This window comes from Lepisosteus platostomus, chromosome 6 (assembly GCF_059453375.1).
Source record: "Lepisosteus platostomus isolate fLepPlt1 chromosome 6, fLepPlt1.hap1, whole genome shotgun sequence".
NCBI classification, from domain to species: Eukaryota; Metazoa; Chordata; class Actinopteri; order Semionotiformes; family Lepisosteidae; genus Lepisosteus; species Lepisosteus platostomus.
In genome coordinates, this window is record NC_142616.1 from 29,019,466 (window position 1) to 29,036,528 (window position 17,063).

At 43.4% G+C, this 17,063-nt stretch overlaps 1 protein-coding gene across 7 annotated transcripts in view; it reads right to left on the minus strand.

Annotated features, from left to right (window-relative positions):
• The window catches only part of ccser2a (coiled-coil serine-rich protein 2a), a 100,225-nt gene that overhangs the window by 75,430 nt on the left and 7,732 nt on the right, over positions 1-17,063 (minus strand). The gene's annotated exons all lie outside the window — the stretch shown is intronic.

Here is a 17,063-nt window from a genome sequence, read left to right on the forward strand (position 1 = left end):
AAAGGAAAAACCACTTCTCCTGTAAATGGAAGTGCTCTGTACAGGAGACGCATGAAGAGTGGCATACCCCACGAGGTATCTATCACACGGAGCTTCTTCGGTCACAAGAAAGAGCTGGAAGGATCAGTGTACCAAGTTTTTTCTGTATCCGCTGTACTGCAGGCAGCATGGGAACGCACCTGGTTACATCCTAGATTTTTCAGGGCTGTGTTTGACCGCAGTTTACGAAGGGTGGGGCTTGTGCTGAAGGTGCTGTTAGGCAAAGCCAGAGTCGGTGCCTGGGCTTGTCCCGGCTCCGGTCCTACAGCTCCCAGTACCTCTGAGCACAGCCATGACTCACACTGCACCTTTTTCATAAATGGATGTGGCTCTGGCACACACCCTCATTCACAAACACCCTCATTCGCTGTCATCACCCTGCCGTTCCCGTCCTTTCAAAAGCTAGCACACTCAATTTTTTACGGCTATGCCTGTTTTCATCAGATTATGAATTCGTTGTATTTTACTTTTTCATGACCCCTGTCATTTGGGGCACTTTTGTTAATATTTTCTAGCTTAATATTGCATGATCTCCACTGTGTACTTTATGCCAATGTGCCAGTCTGAAGCCGCGGGTTCTTCACGTGCTCATGAAGTATAGTACACTGCAGTATAAATCAGTGAGGTTACAAGAATCATCTCCTCTTGTGTACTGATAGCCGAGCAGCAGATTTAACACGCATGGCTTAAGACAAGACAGAAACGCAAAATCAAAATAAGAAAATGCTGACATGAGACATCGTATTTCTGTAGGGGAGAAAGATCTTCAAGAGAAACGACGTGAAAGCACTGAAGTAAATCCACAACACAGCCAGACAAGCCTCTGGCTCCATGTTAGAGGCTAAACAGGAGGGCTGCTTATGAGATCAACACTTTACTATTTTTGTTCAAAGTCATATCTGGTAAAAACAGTACAAATTCAACCTGGAGTCACATTATGCATCATAGTGGTTCTTCATCTGGTGACAAAAGACTAGGAACAGCTCAAACCATGAGGTGTTTCTAAATCATTCACAACAACCTAAAATTGAAAGGAAAAATAAAACTAGAAAAGCCTGCAATTTGTGCAACAGCAGTGTTCTACAAAAACAGAAGTTACAAGAAGCTGCTGGTCAGCAGCCTTGTGGAGTGGTGTGGGGAGAACCACCTGCAATTGAATGTAACAGAGAAGAAGGAACTGGTGGTAGATTTCAGGAGGAAAAGGGTCAAACCTACTCCTGTCTACATCCATGGGAGTGGCTTGGAGATGGTGGACTCGTACAAGTACCTGGGAGTGCACATCGACGATAGACTGGAATGGTCTAAGAACATCGAGGCCATCTACAAGAAGGGTCAGAGCCGACTTTACTTCTTGAGGAGGCTCAGGTCCTTCAATGTGTGTAGTAAGATGCTGCATATGTTCTATCAGTCAGTGGTGGCGAGCGCCATTTTCTACGCAGTGGTATGCTGGGGCTCTGGGATTAGAGCAGGGGATGCTAACAGGCTGAACAAGCTCATCAGAAGACCAAGCTGTGTCACTGGGTCTGGCCTGGACCCCCTGGAGGTAGTAGCTGAGAGGAGAATGGTGTCCAAACTAGAGGCCATCATGGACAACGTCTCCCATCCACTCTATGCCATGCTTGTAGAAATTAAGAGCACGTTCAGCAACAGGCTGATCCAACCATGGTGCGACAGGGAGCGCTACAGGAGGTCATTCTTGTCTTCTGCCATAAGACTGTACAACGCATCCACCTTGCGTCTGGGCAGAGGCAACATTGACAGTGACCCATTTCTGGACTGAACAGTAAACTGTTACATCTGTTTTTTTTCTTTTTCCCCATTTACAACCGTTTTTGTGCATTATCTGCCAGGAACCTGTGCAATACATTTATATTTATATTGTGCAATATTACTTTTTTGTGTACTGTTCCGTTCTTTGTGTGTTCTGGACTGTGAGTAACTCTTCGTAGTGCACTTCTCACTGTACTGATACGTATTGTATTATTATTGTATCATTTGTTACACTGTTGCTATGTTGTCTGTGTTAAGCTGCTGTTGCACTGCAATTTCCCTCACGGGATCAATAAAGTATCTATCTACAAATGCTGGTACACATTCCGAATGTATAAACCTAGGTTTTGTTCCAGATTAACACATCACTTAGAAAAGAACTACATGTACTGTATGTAAGAGACCTAAATGTTGATTTATTTTGTCATTCCTAAAACTGAGTCTTATAAAACATCTAGAATATCTTTCAAATCTTAAAATCCTTTCATCCATTATATTTTCATTGCTTGGGGTTAGAAAAGGAAGTAAATCTGGTATCCATCTGGGGATAAGAAGTCAAAGCCTGTTCAGCAAGTCCCTTTAAGAAGCTGAAGAAGGTTCTTGGATAAAAGAGTTACTATACTGGTCAATGGGAGGAATGGCTTCTCTTGTTTTTATAACCTAATCTACTTGGCATAATTTAGAATTAAAATTATTTTTTTTTCAATCAACATAAAACTGTTTTAATGACACAGGTATTGTGTAAGGAGTCCATGCAAAACAAGATAGGGAGCAGTTTGATCTCCAGACAGTATCCAAGCAGTAGAAGCTCTTTTAGTATTTAAACCGTCTGTGATTTCCCTCCTCACTGCTCTCAGCATTGTCTTTCTTCAATGACAGTCCTCTCACATTAGGCTCTGTGTTCACCTTCTTGGATTAGTGCCAAACTTAAAAAAAGGAACAAGAAAACAGACTGGACACAAAGTAATGAGCACTTCATAAATACAAAGTCCCTTGCTCCCCTTTTTAAGTGGAACATTATTAAGCAGTCTTGTGCCTGAAAACACTTTCATAGCTCAGTACAGACCAAATACACTGCACTGCCCTGCATGTAGACAGAAAAAAAAACTTTACCAGCCTAACATGGGGGATAGAGTATTGCTAAGTCATCACAGCAGTCTCTTCTCTTCCTACAGAAAGCTCCATAGTCATTGCTCAGCTCCACAAGTTGAAATAGCTGCAGCAACAGCCAGGATTTGCTCATTTCCTACTTTAGCTCAATCCTTGGCAAAGAATTCCAAAAATGCTTAAGAAAATGCAGAACCTTTAAGACACTAAAAGACAACAGCTGACTGATGGTTTGTGCTTCCAGGAATACTGAGCTTCCTGCCAGCAAAGTTACCGTCTATCTTACAGCATACAGATATATACTGAACATTAAGCGTCAGACATCGCACTGCAAGATGTCTGTCTGATTTAGCAGGACAAGAGTTTCTGACAGATAGTAAAACAAAGTTCAAATACTAAACTAACCACCAAACAAGCCTCTTCTTGTTTGTAACCATTCTTATTTTTCTTATTGTTGGTAACCAATACCTATTCTTAATTTGAATAACTTGCTCCGTGTAAAGTAAACAATTCAAAACAAGCATTAACTGCAATTGAAAATGCTGTGAATAAATATAAACAAAAACTAAAAATATCACTAGGCCAGCCTTTCAATGGGAGAGTAACAGAAATCAGTAGTAAAACATCCCTTTCGAACACCCCAAGCCTGCCAGTTTCTCTTACACAATAGCACCTTTCAGGTCTCCTTCTTCATGTGACCTTTCGCATCTCCGATGTCACGGTGCTTCTCTTCGGTCTCAGAGGCTCAGACAAGCTCTGTAATCCAGGAGTGTCTGTATCCATGTCTGTCGTTGAGCTGCAGATGAGCCTGAAACCCCAGCCCCCAGGAAGACAGTCTCTCAAACCCCTGAACTGAACCTTTAGTTAGAATTCACAGAGGCAGAGCCGAAACAAGAAAACACAAACACTCTCAACAGAAGTGCTCCTGAAACCTTTAATGGACATTCTATCACCATAAAAACCTTGACAAATGAGATTTACCACCATGTACTTCATTTCTTGTGATGGCATGAAGGTATTACACCATGAAATAAATACCTAAAAGAAACTAAGCAGACTAGAAGCTGTTCCTGATTTATTTTAACTGACACATACAGTAGATCACACGATTCTCAGGCTGCACAGTCCCCTTAAAGGAACAGAAAGAAATGTTAAGTGAAAGCTCTCAGGCTGTATTGAGGTCTTCCACGGTGTAATAAATAAACTAGAGTCCAGAGCAAAGGGCGCTCACTGTGCTGTGTGCAGAAGCTTCATTATCTGGCTCTTGGTGAGGTGCCGTGAGGTGATCAATGAGATCCGGGTTCGACTGCATGTGGCTCCACGACACTCCGACTCTTCAGCCACGCGACGCACTTAACTGCCCTCCTAGGCACTGTGGCAAAATAGAATCGGCAAAACTGCTGAGCAGCGTGGGACTGGCTGTCTCACCTGCTAATGAGCAGATGGTCTTGTTTCCAGACTGTACCCCACACTCTAGACTCATAAACCGGACCTCAGTATGCAGCAAAATGACGATGTGGTTCACCCTTTGTGCGCCTCCTTGCCAAGAGAAAAACATCGGTAATATGGCAGCAGTTGATCGGGGCAGGAATTCAGTGCTACACAGTAAAGTGGACTACAGGTTACTATCCCTGAGCACAGGCTTGTGAGCTCAGTGCCCTTGTGTACCCGTAGCCAGCTGACCCACATATCACACAGCCAGCATACGGTCACTCCACAGCCCAGGCTCTGCTGAATGAAGGTTTCAAGGGTACTCTCTCTAATCTGGATAAAACATTGTCATTATCGAGGTCAACTCCTCTCCGTGATCGAAGCTTCAGTACTGTCATTTCTTCCTACAATAAGCCCCTCTCACTCTCAGCCACATTATTCGCGTAGTACTTCCACCACACTTGCATTAAAGCCAACCACCCGACCGTGATGCAGACAAACCCAGTCTACTGTAAATAAGCGTCTCATCTTCCTTACAAAGGTTTTTCAAGAAAATAAGGACAATTATTTAAAAACAAATAAAAAAAATGAAAGTATAAATCACAAACCACTACCTATATCGATTACAGTACATATACAATGTAGGAAGTTGACAATAAAGACAGAAAAAAGGAACACATGAACATTTTTCTTCGACCTGCCACAGAAGTTCTCCTTTATCTGTGCTTAAAAGAACTTCAACCTAGTAAACCAAGCGAGTGGCTCAGCTGGAGTGGTGAAAACCATGAGCCCAAGCACAGTCTGAGAGCTAGCATCAAGGGTTCGAGCCTGGGTCATGCTGGGTCATGCCATTACCTTACTGTGACTGGGATTCCCAAAGCTGCGGCACCATAATTGGCTGAGTACCACCAAGGAAAAGAGCACACAATAGGTGGTGAAACAAAGAAAAGTATAGTAACATATTTAAAAAAAACAAAAGCATGACACATGAAATGAACCTATCCAGGTTATTTGGTTATTTGTATGGTACCACAAATCTCTTTCACAAGAGATTGTTCACAAGCTTTGATGGCTACTAAACCTCTATAACTTAGAAAATAGAGGGATCACATTGCTGTGCAATTAGTCTCATATCATATAGTCTCATATACACATCTGGCTCGCCCCCTCAAGTTCATGGCTGAGCCTTCATTTAACCATAACAGCTAGAACTCACACACAGGGACACCGGAACAACTGCCAAAGCACAGGGACTGACAAAGATGCACAATGAAAGACCCTGTGTGACCTGGGCCATGAAACCCCTTCTTTCCCATCATGGTACACGTCCATGAGATGTACCGTTCTATTTTCCTAGAATACATGAAATGAATCTGGGATCTAGATCAGTGTGCCCGTTTTGCAACGCCTGGTCTCCTGTCACCCAGCTCCACCGCGTGTGAAGTCATACCACACATCTCCATCAGATAAACCCTAGCTTTTCTAATGTTCCTGTAAGTGGATTCTTTGTGCTCCCCGAGTTAAAAAAAGACGTTTTGATCAATGAGCTGCAGACCAAAATGGGCCTTGTGATGTGCCTCCTTAAAGGAAGAGAGCACTGACTGACGAGCCTTGGGGTTTTGGAACGCTCGACAGCCTGGTGCCCTTTGATTTTAGGCATTCCCCACAAAACAATCCCTCAAACACCACCCCTTTCCAACTCTGATTGCACACATAAGGCCAACACTAATAACAATCCGATGCCATTCTTGATCTAATACAGAGGTCAGCAGTGTTACACGGGGAAAAATACATTCCTCTACAAAATATAGGCCTACCGACCAAGCAGAAAATCAAAAGACTGAGCTGTATTTTAACTTCTCAAGTCTAAGTGTGCAAATGCATCTATAACAAGGCAGGTCTTGAAATATCATGTTCCTGGTGTTGACTTATGTAAGAGTCTGCAAGCTTATAAAGCCTTAAACTGATCAAATTGCTGTGCAAAGGGGATCTGATCAACTCCTTTGGGTACAGAAGATCTATTACAGCCATGTTCTCTTCTGAGGCAGAGCACAGTGGTGACAAGGCAGTGGACACACTGAGTTTGAAAGAGGACTGAGTGCACCCCTCATATAATGCAAACTGCGCAAGTCAACATTTTTGAATTACGACCGGAAGTTAAAACTTCCAAACACCATCTGTCACCTGCCCTTGTTGTTGGGGTCTTCAGGGCATTCTGGGGAACAAAGATACTGCTCTCTGACCTGAGGGAGGGGGATCTGCATGTCAATCTGTTCTCCCTGCGGGGAGCCCAGCTTTCTCAGATTGAGTCGGATATGCAGCACAGAGCCGCAAAACCGCAACAAACCACACAGCACTCTCTTAATAAGCATTAGCCTACATCCTGGGGAAAGTCAAATATCAACAATATTACTGAACTGCAGACATCTCCGTCTCAGTGCTCAGTGCTTCAATTCATGAAAGACGCAACAGAATTGTCCCCTATTGAGGCATCTATCTAAGCTACCTTGACATAATAGAACAATATGTATATGACACAACACTAAGCACCAAAACCGAGAGGACAAACACATCAATTACATCATGGCTTGTCTAAAAACAGAGGTTCATACAAACAGTTTATATTTCTACCACAGGGTGTAGACAAAGCAGAACAGTGGTTCCATGTTTGAAGCACTCAGTTTAATACAGCAGTGCTCTAAATTAAGGCCCCTTTGAGCATGATACAGCACTCGCTACAGTCCGTCACGGCCACAGAGAGCAGCACTCGGAGAGCTCGGAGAACCCGGAGGCTTTGGTCCGCAGAGACATAAGTGGCCACTCACAAATATTAGATGGAAAGAAAATGTTTTTGGAAGGCAAGCCTTGTGTTTGTCTTGCAATTTGCGGTTGAATGCCCAGAACAAATCAATGTTCTTTTGTGAAAAGACATAAAAAAAGAGAATGTTACATAACCGAAAGCTGTGGCATGACTCAGTCCTTCATGGGGCCGGGGTGAGCAGCACAGAAGCAACAGGGAGAGACATTGGCAAGAGAAGAGAGGAATATGGAGAAGATAGAGAGGAGGAAAGGAGAGAAAAGAGAGAGGAATATGAAGACGACCTGGTGAAAGAAGGCCCTTCCAGTCCGGCACACATCTCTGCGCAAACACAGACTTCTCCAGACAACACCGGAACACAAACCAGAGGACACAAGTGGAACCTACATGGAAGTGCATTTAAAAATAAGAACAGCCTGGCCACGCTGCTGATGCTGATACACGGACGTCTTTCAAGAAACAGCTGGATGAGGACCTTGGTCAATTCACTGCAGCTACCAAACAGACTAGATGGGCCTCCTCTTGTTTGTAACCTTTCTTATATTCTTAATGCCATTAAACAGGACAGCTAAAGTAATCTAGCTGTCCAAATCTCTCATTGTTTTTGAAGAACTATCGGGAGAGTGTGGGTGTTCCTGTGGGAAGTGTCATCCCGGGGAGAAACACAGGGACGATCTGAGCTTAATGTTGTTCCAAAACGTTTTGTTGCCGGATTGAATTGTTCAAGACCGCAAAAGCAAACAAGCTGTGCTGTGAAATGTCTACTAATATGGCTTCATTTAGCAGGAAATATACGTGGATCTATTTTTACATAATACTAAAAACTGGGGCTCATGTGTAATGAATAGCCTGTGGCCAGTACAAAGAGATTCCTCTCCAACACTGGTAACACCCAGAAGTGCCTGTACTCTGTGGGGAGCAAAGAGCCATTGTCCACACCACGAACCACTGAAGAGAGGAGGGTGATCAGTTAAACAGCCCAGAACCGCAATCGCTGCTGCCCCAGTCCCTGCGGCAGAGTGTGGCACAGACCTCCCTTGTCTGACCTTGCAGCAGCTGTTTCTAGCCGCTCACTGGCTTCACTGGCCCTTTTACACTGTGAAACGCAGAACTTTCGCATCATCACATGTGCACTTTAATCTGCACATGAAGCATTAAATTGAGCTTGCTGAGCTTTACCACTCGTCTCAGTTCATCGATTTGCCCTACCGAACATCTGCGCATTTAATACACCTTTGTCATATCTTACCAATCATCCTGGAAATCTGAAGGAATGTTTGTTTTCTTAGGGTGGGGGGGCTGGGGATGACCCCCAGAGCACACGGGAAGAGCACACAGAAGGTGAGAGCACCCTAATGACACGAGGCAAGCCGAACGTGGTTGTCAAGATGGGCGCTGGACTCGGCTCTTTAAGTCGTAGTAATGTACAGGACCAGCAGCCTCCTTCCACCAGCCGGAGCTCAAGACGCCATGTGTCTCCATAAAGCTGTAATCGATACCGCAACAGCACAAGGCACAGCTGCTTGAATGCCACTCAAGACAGAGAAGCTACTTGAGATACATCCTCAGTGCAAGGCAAGCAATGTGAATGTAAAGCTACAGGAAGCTAACCATGACCAGGAAAAACAAGGAGATTATGGTTAAAATTACAGCTCTCTAATATTATCCTGTTCTTCAACAAGTAAGTGAGACCAGGCTCTTCCAAAGCAATACCCCCCGAGGACAGACATGAATACCATAAACAGCAGCCACAGCTGCTAAAGAACAAGGGCCTTTCAGTGATGGCACATTCTTCAATGGCTGTCGAGGATAATGAGCCGGTATTGAACAGTTTTCACCAGGGATTCATGAGGGATATCTATTGATCAATCTTCCATGTATATCGCCTGTCATTGAGACCAACAGGACAGGCAATGCATTCCACACACAGCCTACCATGCTGGTAGTACAGTGCAGTAAAGAAAGCACAAAGTTCACTTCCTGCCTAATGTCAGGAGTAGTCATACCTACTTGACTACTATGTCTTTTACGTTTTGTAAATTATTAGAAAACATGCAGGACTTCCAATATAGGTTACTGCATCCAGGTATGTACTTCTCCTTGTCTCATCACAGCAGTGGTTCACTAGTGAATAGAAAGGGCAAGTATATACAAATGTAAGCACTAATGTTATTACAAAAGATAAAGCAATGGCTGTTGTAAAAGCAGATAGGGATTATTAGGCTTTATATACAGTAGATGGGGGCTGTCACAGCCAGTGTCCTAGGTGAAAGTGAGCGCACTTATCTACAAAAGTCTTTTGGATGGACACCCAGCAGAAACAGCTAGTTGTACAACGCTTTAAAAGAAGCTCAGCATTTCACAAACTGGATCTCAAAGAATTCCGGCCTCTGTTCAACAGGCTGTGCACGCTGAAGTGGTATTGCTCCTTTGTATCTCAACTGAGGTTTTAAATACGGACCTCAAAGTTTACAGAAGTATGCAAAACTCTTAGATTTAAAAGACAACATATGGAGCATTTAAATGGCATTTTCCTCATTTTGTTTTTTTTTGGGTTTTTTTTTCCATGGGCAGTGACCCAGCAGGAGAGCGAATGAGGAGGTTGTATTACCCAGGACAAATGTCAGTGCCACAAAGGAGTTTCAGAGACCAGGAAGCGGGCTGCAGGTTTGAAAGGAGGCTCTGTGCTCTCAGTAGGCCGGCAAGCTTTGTTCCTGCCACACAATGTGCTTTTCAGCAAGAGCCACTCCCCATCTGACGGCTGCTACTTGCTTCACACATACTAACAGCTTCTGCCTGTGGCTGGCAATCCTCTGCCTGTCATCGCAAATAATGAGATAATCGTTTTTAGAACAGGTACAAGTGATATTCTGACTCATGAACAAACATCAATAAACATCAATGAAACGTGATAATATAAAGAACACAAACAGGCGAGGTCCTCTATAAAATTCGTAAAGGCACGTTACATCATTCTGAGGATTTGTTTTTAATCTGTGCATCTCATAAGCAGTAAATGACCTGAACATAAGTGTTTCACTAAAAAAAAAAAAAATCTATGCTCTTAAGAGTTTGACATACACTGTCAACGTAAAGAAATCATATAAAAATGAGAAATTTTGCAGAAAAAAAACTATGGAGCATAACCAGGTCCACGATTGTGCGGCAGAGGTGCATCAGCCAGAGACCAGCTCAGCTGAGCAGGAGCATTTGAGCGACAGCGACAGTCCCTGAGCTCGACCACCAGGCAGAGGCTGAACTCTCACAGGCGGAACGGCAGACACGTGACTGACAGCCACCTGTGCCACTGTCACAGGCAGACACGCTCCCTCTTCCTGTCACAGAAACTCTGAACCTACCAGAGCAGCCGACCACAAGAATGGAAACAGGGCTCACGCGTAAACAGCGCTGTAGAAGAGGAACAAATGGAGGCAAGGTTGCTGTACACATTTACTCAAAAAGGTAATGAAAAAAATATCCAGCATCTGCTTACCTGCAACTCATCAAAACTTGAAATGGTGCCAACTGCTCCCTTCCACTAATACTCTTGGTTATGTACTTCGTTCAAACATGTTTTCTTATAGCTTTCTTTGTGATTAATCAACACATTTCTACATTTTCAAGCCCACGCTGTGAATATCTGCCTCCCAGTGACCGCACACACAGATCCTTGCACAAGATGCAGGGCCAAGCTACCAGTCGCTGCCCATGTTTGAACTGGGGATTCTGTGCTTCCTACAACCACACCATCTCTGTGTTCACTTTGCTCTTTTCACAATGGCAAGGCTCAGGGCTTCAATGACTGTTTTGGAACATGACAAGGCACATATTTAACACACACAAGATGATTTAAAGTCACTGTTACAAGAAGTGACACATTTCACTGTGGTTCTGGCTGGAAATCAATGATGCCAGACAGGTCTGTCAGAGACCCAGGGATGAGGTGCAGTGTATACGCTTCTCTGACACACCTGCTCTAATGAGCACTGGCTCGCACAGCAGGATGAGCTGAAAGACAATCCTGCACAACCCATGAAATCCACAGTGCTCCTCTCACTCACCATTTTTACAGAGATAAACTAATACTCATTTTGACTGATTACTAATTTCATTTGGCTGCCACTTTTTTCAAAAAAAAAAAAAGATTTTCGCACAGATTTATACAGCAGGGTATTGTGATTTAGTTATTTTGAAACCTAAAAATCTATCCCCACACTCATATTCAGTCTTAATCCTCGCTTCAACCCTAAGTCTAGATCCCTTGGATCTAGACTTAAACCAAAACCTTAACTGTAAAAGTCAGATCTTAACTCTAGTACCATCCCTATACCTAACCCAAATCTTAGCACTGTGATCCTAATCCGAAATCCAATCCCTAACCCTAACCTCAAACCTAGCTCTAGCCCTAACTCGCACATTAAACACTACATACATTCAATATGTTGCTTTTCTGTTTTACCAGTTCTATTCGCTAAAATTCTGAAGTTCTTAAGACCTGAAATGGGATAACGCAAAGCATCTCCATATCAGATAGACAGCAAAAGCCAAGTAGTGATGATGACCACAGGACTCTCCGGTGGCGTTAATAGCAGATGTGCCAGTCGAATTTGCAGTATACAGGAACATTTGCAAATGAGATGGCGCCATTTGCATCTACACAGCCTCAGATGCTCAATCCTCTGAAAAGAAATTCAAAGTTTACCATTTTGCTACACACTAAACAATTCTACCTCAAGTGTCTAATTGAACTCTAAGATAAGGGTTTTCAGGAAACTATAATATGTATTGGTAAACTGCCATGAGCTAATAATCACACACAGCACAAAACTAACACAGCAGAGGAAAATCAGTGTATTTACTAGCATTGCAGTGCTGTCTGCTATAGAAACTGCATTAAAGCCATGAACCACAAGGAATCCCAAGACTGTCAATGGCCCAGAGCTGCAGGCTGTGTGTGAGAACGTCAGGAGCAGAGAGGTGCTTACTGTGATTAACACAAGAGGTCAGAGAGGCCCCAGCACTGGGGTGAAGACGGGGTCAGGGTTGCTGGGAGAAACTGCTCATCGCCCACAGAGCACTGGAAAAACACATTCTAGCAGTTCGCTCTGACACAGCTCTCGCACACAATGGAGAAACTGGTGCTGCCCCTCAAAATGCCCTGCAGAACACATCACTGAAGATTCCCCAATCCGCAAACATAGTAGGAGGCTGTGTGACCCCAATGGCTAAAGCAGAAGGGAAAGGGGAGGAAAGTGAGGCAGAGGTCAGAGGTGAGGAAGTGAGGCAGTGAATAGAACCAAGGAAGAAGGACAAAAACAGGTTCCCTCAGGTCAAAATGTTTACAGAAGCTTCTTTCTACACCAGTCTCAAAGCAATGCAAATCTTCAGTCTGACCAAGTGCCAAATATGCAGGCAGCAAAGAAAGACTTGTTTTTGCTGAAACAAGGCAGAAATCTGCTTTCAGTCCTTATTTAAACTGAAGTATCAAAAAATATATCCATAGCAGACATACAGCATTAAGACAAGCCTCCCTCATTGTGCACATTGTCCTCACAGCTCACAGAACTTTCAACTCAGAGATTAATGCAGAGTCTGCCTCAGATAGCAACATGTGAAAACAAACTGCTGTGAAGCAGAAGATGAGGGGCCAGGCTGAAGAATTCACCTGCAAGTCTTCTTCTTACTTTAATATTCCCAAGCACTTAAAACAGTAGCTAGCCACACCCAGGCTTTAGAATAACACAGCTCAGGGGCAGAAAAATACACACCCATAATTACACTCTGATATCATGCAGAGAGGAGGGTTAACATGACACGTCAGAGGAAAGGAGAAGGGAAGAAGGTGAAGGCAGTCCTAATTTCTGTTTAAAGTTGTCAACTCAGACCCGAGCAGTCAGCCGCAGACCTGGCTACGCAGACAGTGACAGCACAAGAGAGCAGCAGCTCTCCACTCGTTTAAACTTTGCAGACCAACATTAAAAGGTGTGCTGCGAATACGGGGCTGACTGCAGAATAAAGTCTAGCAGCGCAGACTGAATCTATGGCAAGGGAATAGAACTTTATAAAGCAGATGACATTTAATAACAAAATCATAAGAACACCATGGTCTGTAAGTGTTCTATGGTTTTCCACTCTGGTAGTCCTCTATTGTAGTAATGATACTATGGACATGATTCTACACATGTTGGGAGTGTCCAGAGCTGGTTTCATTTTAGAAACAGGTTTCCTCCTCATTATCCTCCACACTAAATAAGGATCTTCCCTCTTCCCTGCTCTCGCCTACTACTCGCTTTATGAGGATTCTAATCTTGGCCTCCTGGAGTGGTAGACATTTTGTTGGCTAGACTCACAACAGCTCAGTAGATGTTGCCTTTGCATTGGCAACATCTCGAGTTCTCCCCTTGACATCACCTAATCCTGTCCTGTCTTGACGATCTTTAAACAGAGCTTTCAGCTGCTCACTTCCATGGTGTCAGGGGTGGGGGCAGAGGAGGCTTGAAGTGTCGCCACCAAGAAGTCCAAATTTGTATTGTTCAGTGCTCCTGACACGACTGGCAGATGTTTGTTTAGGACACTTTTGATTGCAGACTTAGAAAGGTGAGAACCACTGAGTGTAAGAAAGGGGTAACACAATTTTAATATAATGTTTGTTCTTTTTTTGTTCAATTTTTGAAAATATAAACTCATATCTGGCTCACAAATAAAGGAAACCACAGTCAAGCAAAGGTAAAGAGTATGATAAAGCAACAATAAATTCACCGTGTTTTGACCTTGGTCAAGATGTGCCTGTTTTCCAAGGGAGTGGTATATTTATCAGATATCAAAACACAGCAACACACAAGGCGACGCGCAAACAGAGCGGGCTGAGGCAGGCTCCGGCCACAGGACAGAAGAAAACTGCACAGGACTCACAGAGAGCTCCCTCACTTGGGCCCTGTCTGGAGCACACACCTGATTCGCTGAGCACTGCTTTCTAAAGAGATCAGCAAGACTAACTGGCAGCAACAGTGCACGCTACCCACAGCTAATTATTAATCTTGTTAACAAGCGTGGTGAGACTGTTAATCACATTCCCCCCCTGATTAAAGCAATAGCAGACCTGCCCTGGCTTTGAGTTAGCCACACTCAGCATGCCTGCCTACAAACTCCCAGGCGTCAGCCCTGACACTCCAAAAAGAGTTCGATCAGTGGGCCTTTTTTTCATTTCTAATAAGTCCACCTTTGTACAAGCAAATGTAGATCAGGGGAAAGCCAACTTGCTGTCTAGTTTTATGTGTGTTTGTTCTTTAAGAGATATTTGAATGAACTGCAGAAAATAAAATGTTTAATTATTTCCTAGTTCCTTACTGGGTAGAAAAACAACTGGATTTTTTATCTGTTCTGTTCTTATCTGAAGCAACACTTTACTAGAAGTTCACTGTAATGTTCTAAACCTGTATAGCTAGAGACATATTCAAGTGCACAATGTCATCTTCAGAAAGGAGTCTTCAATATAAACATCCTACATATTAGGTTTGAGTGGGAAACTTCATAGCTCAAAGGCAGATCCACAGCATACACATTGTGTTTTCTCTTCTTTCTTCTTTTGGGTGTGCAATTAACCTGTACTTGATTTTTGATATAAGTCTCCTAAGAGGCTAAACTAGTGAAAGTGCTCCAAGTGCAGGTTGGGCTCTAGGATACAGCCATCACAAATTGGGCCTGGGTAATGTCACTGACTGCCTGCGACTGGGGTTCCTAAAGCAGTGACAACTGGCACAGTCATCATTGCCAGGAGTAAAGCTGGAATTAGATGGCTAAGGTTCTCTCAGCTCATAACAATACAGTGACCCCATCAAGCTTACAGTGATGTCATCAAGATGGTGTGCCTCTCCTCCAATCAGTGATGCCTCTCCGTTGTGCAGCTTGTGAAGTCTCAAAAGATGAATAGCTTCATAGGTAGGTGGGCTGGAGGACCTTGTTTTTACCAAATCATTCTTCTTAAGCAAGGACTGTAGTCGTAGCCGAGCTAAGAAGTAAAGGCTCAATCCTTATTCCCAAATTTGTTGAGTAGATGATAAAAAAATAGACATTTTAAATTACAAAAGGAAATACCTTTAGTACTCTCACCCTTCTTGACATCTACATTTTTAGATTTAAAAATTACCATAAGAACACTAACCACATTTTTCTCAAGTTGTTCATTTAAACTTGTTAAATACCCAACATAACAGATAGCTTCCCAACTTTTAAATTGTTTTCTACCCGCTGACAGCTACAAGCATTGCCATGATGCAATTAAAACCTCGGCAAATTGCAGTTACATAAATGTGAGAGGTGTGTAATAAAGTGCACAACAGAAAGACTGCAAAGACACTACTCTCTCATGATTTAACTACACAAAGTGATGCAGCACAGGTACTTTCAAACAATCATCACATACAAAAGGTTGTCTATCCTCAGAAAGACTATGATATTAACTATATAAGATATGTCAAACTTGTTTGTTACTATAGTTGCTTACAGAAATGAATACCATTTAAATATGTCAACTTCAAAAATAAGGACAGCAAAATTAAAATGTGAAGTATGACAACAGCAGATTTTTTTTTTTAAATTTAGCCTGGAAATAGAAAAGTTTTAACACAGTAACAAGATCTGTTCTCTTTAGCTTTTACCCCACAGAAAATGGAGCCTTTTTCTTCTTATAACTGAAAACAATCGGACAGAATGGGACTAGAGACTGGAAAAGAAACGCTGGGAGTTGAGATCAGCAGGGGCCACAGCCTGGCCCTGTGGATAGAGAGAGTCCAGGTAACTGGGTCGGTCTGTTAACACACACACTGCAGCACTTCCTCTGTATAAACACCAGCCTCAAGGGTGCAGCAAAGGGGAGGAGGATTTAGGAAATTCACACTCTACAATGAATAGGTACAGTATGTAGTGTAATAGAGCTTTAAGACTACTCTATTAGAAGCGTACCTCTAACAACTTCCATAGCACTACTATTGTGGAACAGTGGGTTCATTCCTTCTATGCAGAATCCTGCCATACATGAACCCAGTCAAAGAGTGAAACTGCCCAGTTTTCCTTGAGAGCTTCAACAATGAAAGATGCGTTTGTGCCCTCTCCATTGAGCAGTGTTGAGTTGCAGCTAAACTGCCCGTGTGTCACTGTGATATGTCGGGGCTCAGTGTAATGGGAGTGTAATGCAGCCCAAGGCCCGTCAGTCTCCAGAGCAGTGGGCTCCATAACAACCCCATAATTATATCAAAGGGCTTTTATCTCTTCCTGTGCATTCCTATTTTCCACCAGAGAGAAAGCCAGGCAGTAGAGATGCACCACTGGGACCTCCCAGATCCACTTGCTTTCAGCTTCTTTGAGCTCAGACTCATAAATCTATTATGAAGGAATGAGGGATGCAGAGCTGTGTTTTGTTACCAGCACTAACAAAGGGAGTAGAGCCTCAAAAGCAGACAGTGGCGCGGTGGGCTAGATTTTGAAAAGGGCTTACAGAGTCAGAAGGAGGGAGATTGAAACCTGTTCTTTGCAGATAGCAAAGCGCTTGTACTCGAGCCAACACCAGGTGCGGAATACTTTGTGCTCAGTACCTTATTTTGCTAAATCTGCATTAGCAAGTTTGTGGAAAACAGAGTTGCTTTCCCGATCTGTAGGTGCAAAGCGTACAAGTCTGCAGCTCTTAAATGCAGAAATGGATCTAACTGCTGAGATGATGGACAGGGGGCTATCCCCCTTCCTGTCAAAGCAAGGCCTGCTAACATGCAAGGGTCCTGGAGAGCCGCTGCTGCCCAGTAACAGGCAGCTAATGAAGAAACCGATACCGGTGCTGGGAGGAAGAATGCATTTACAGAGGCCACAACACAGTTTTTATTAGGGATTAGACTTTTTTTTACCTCTC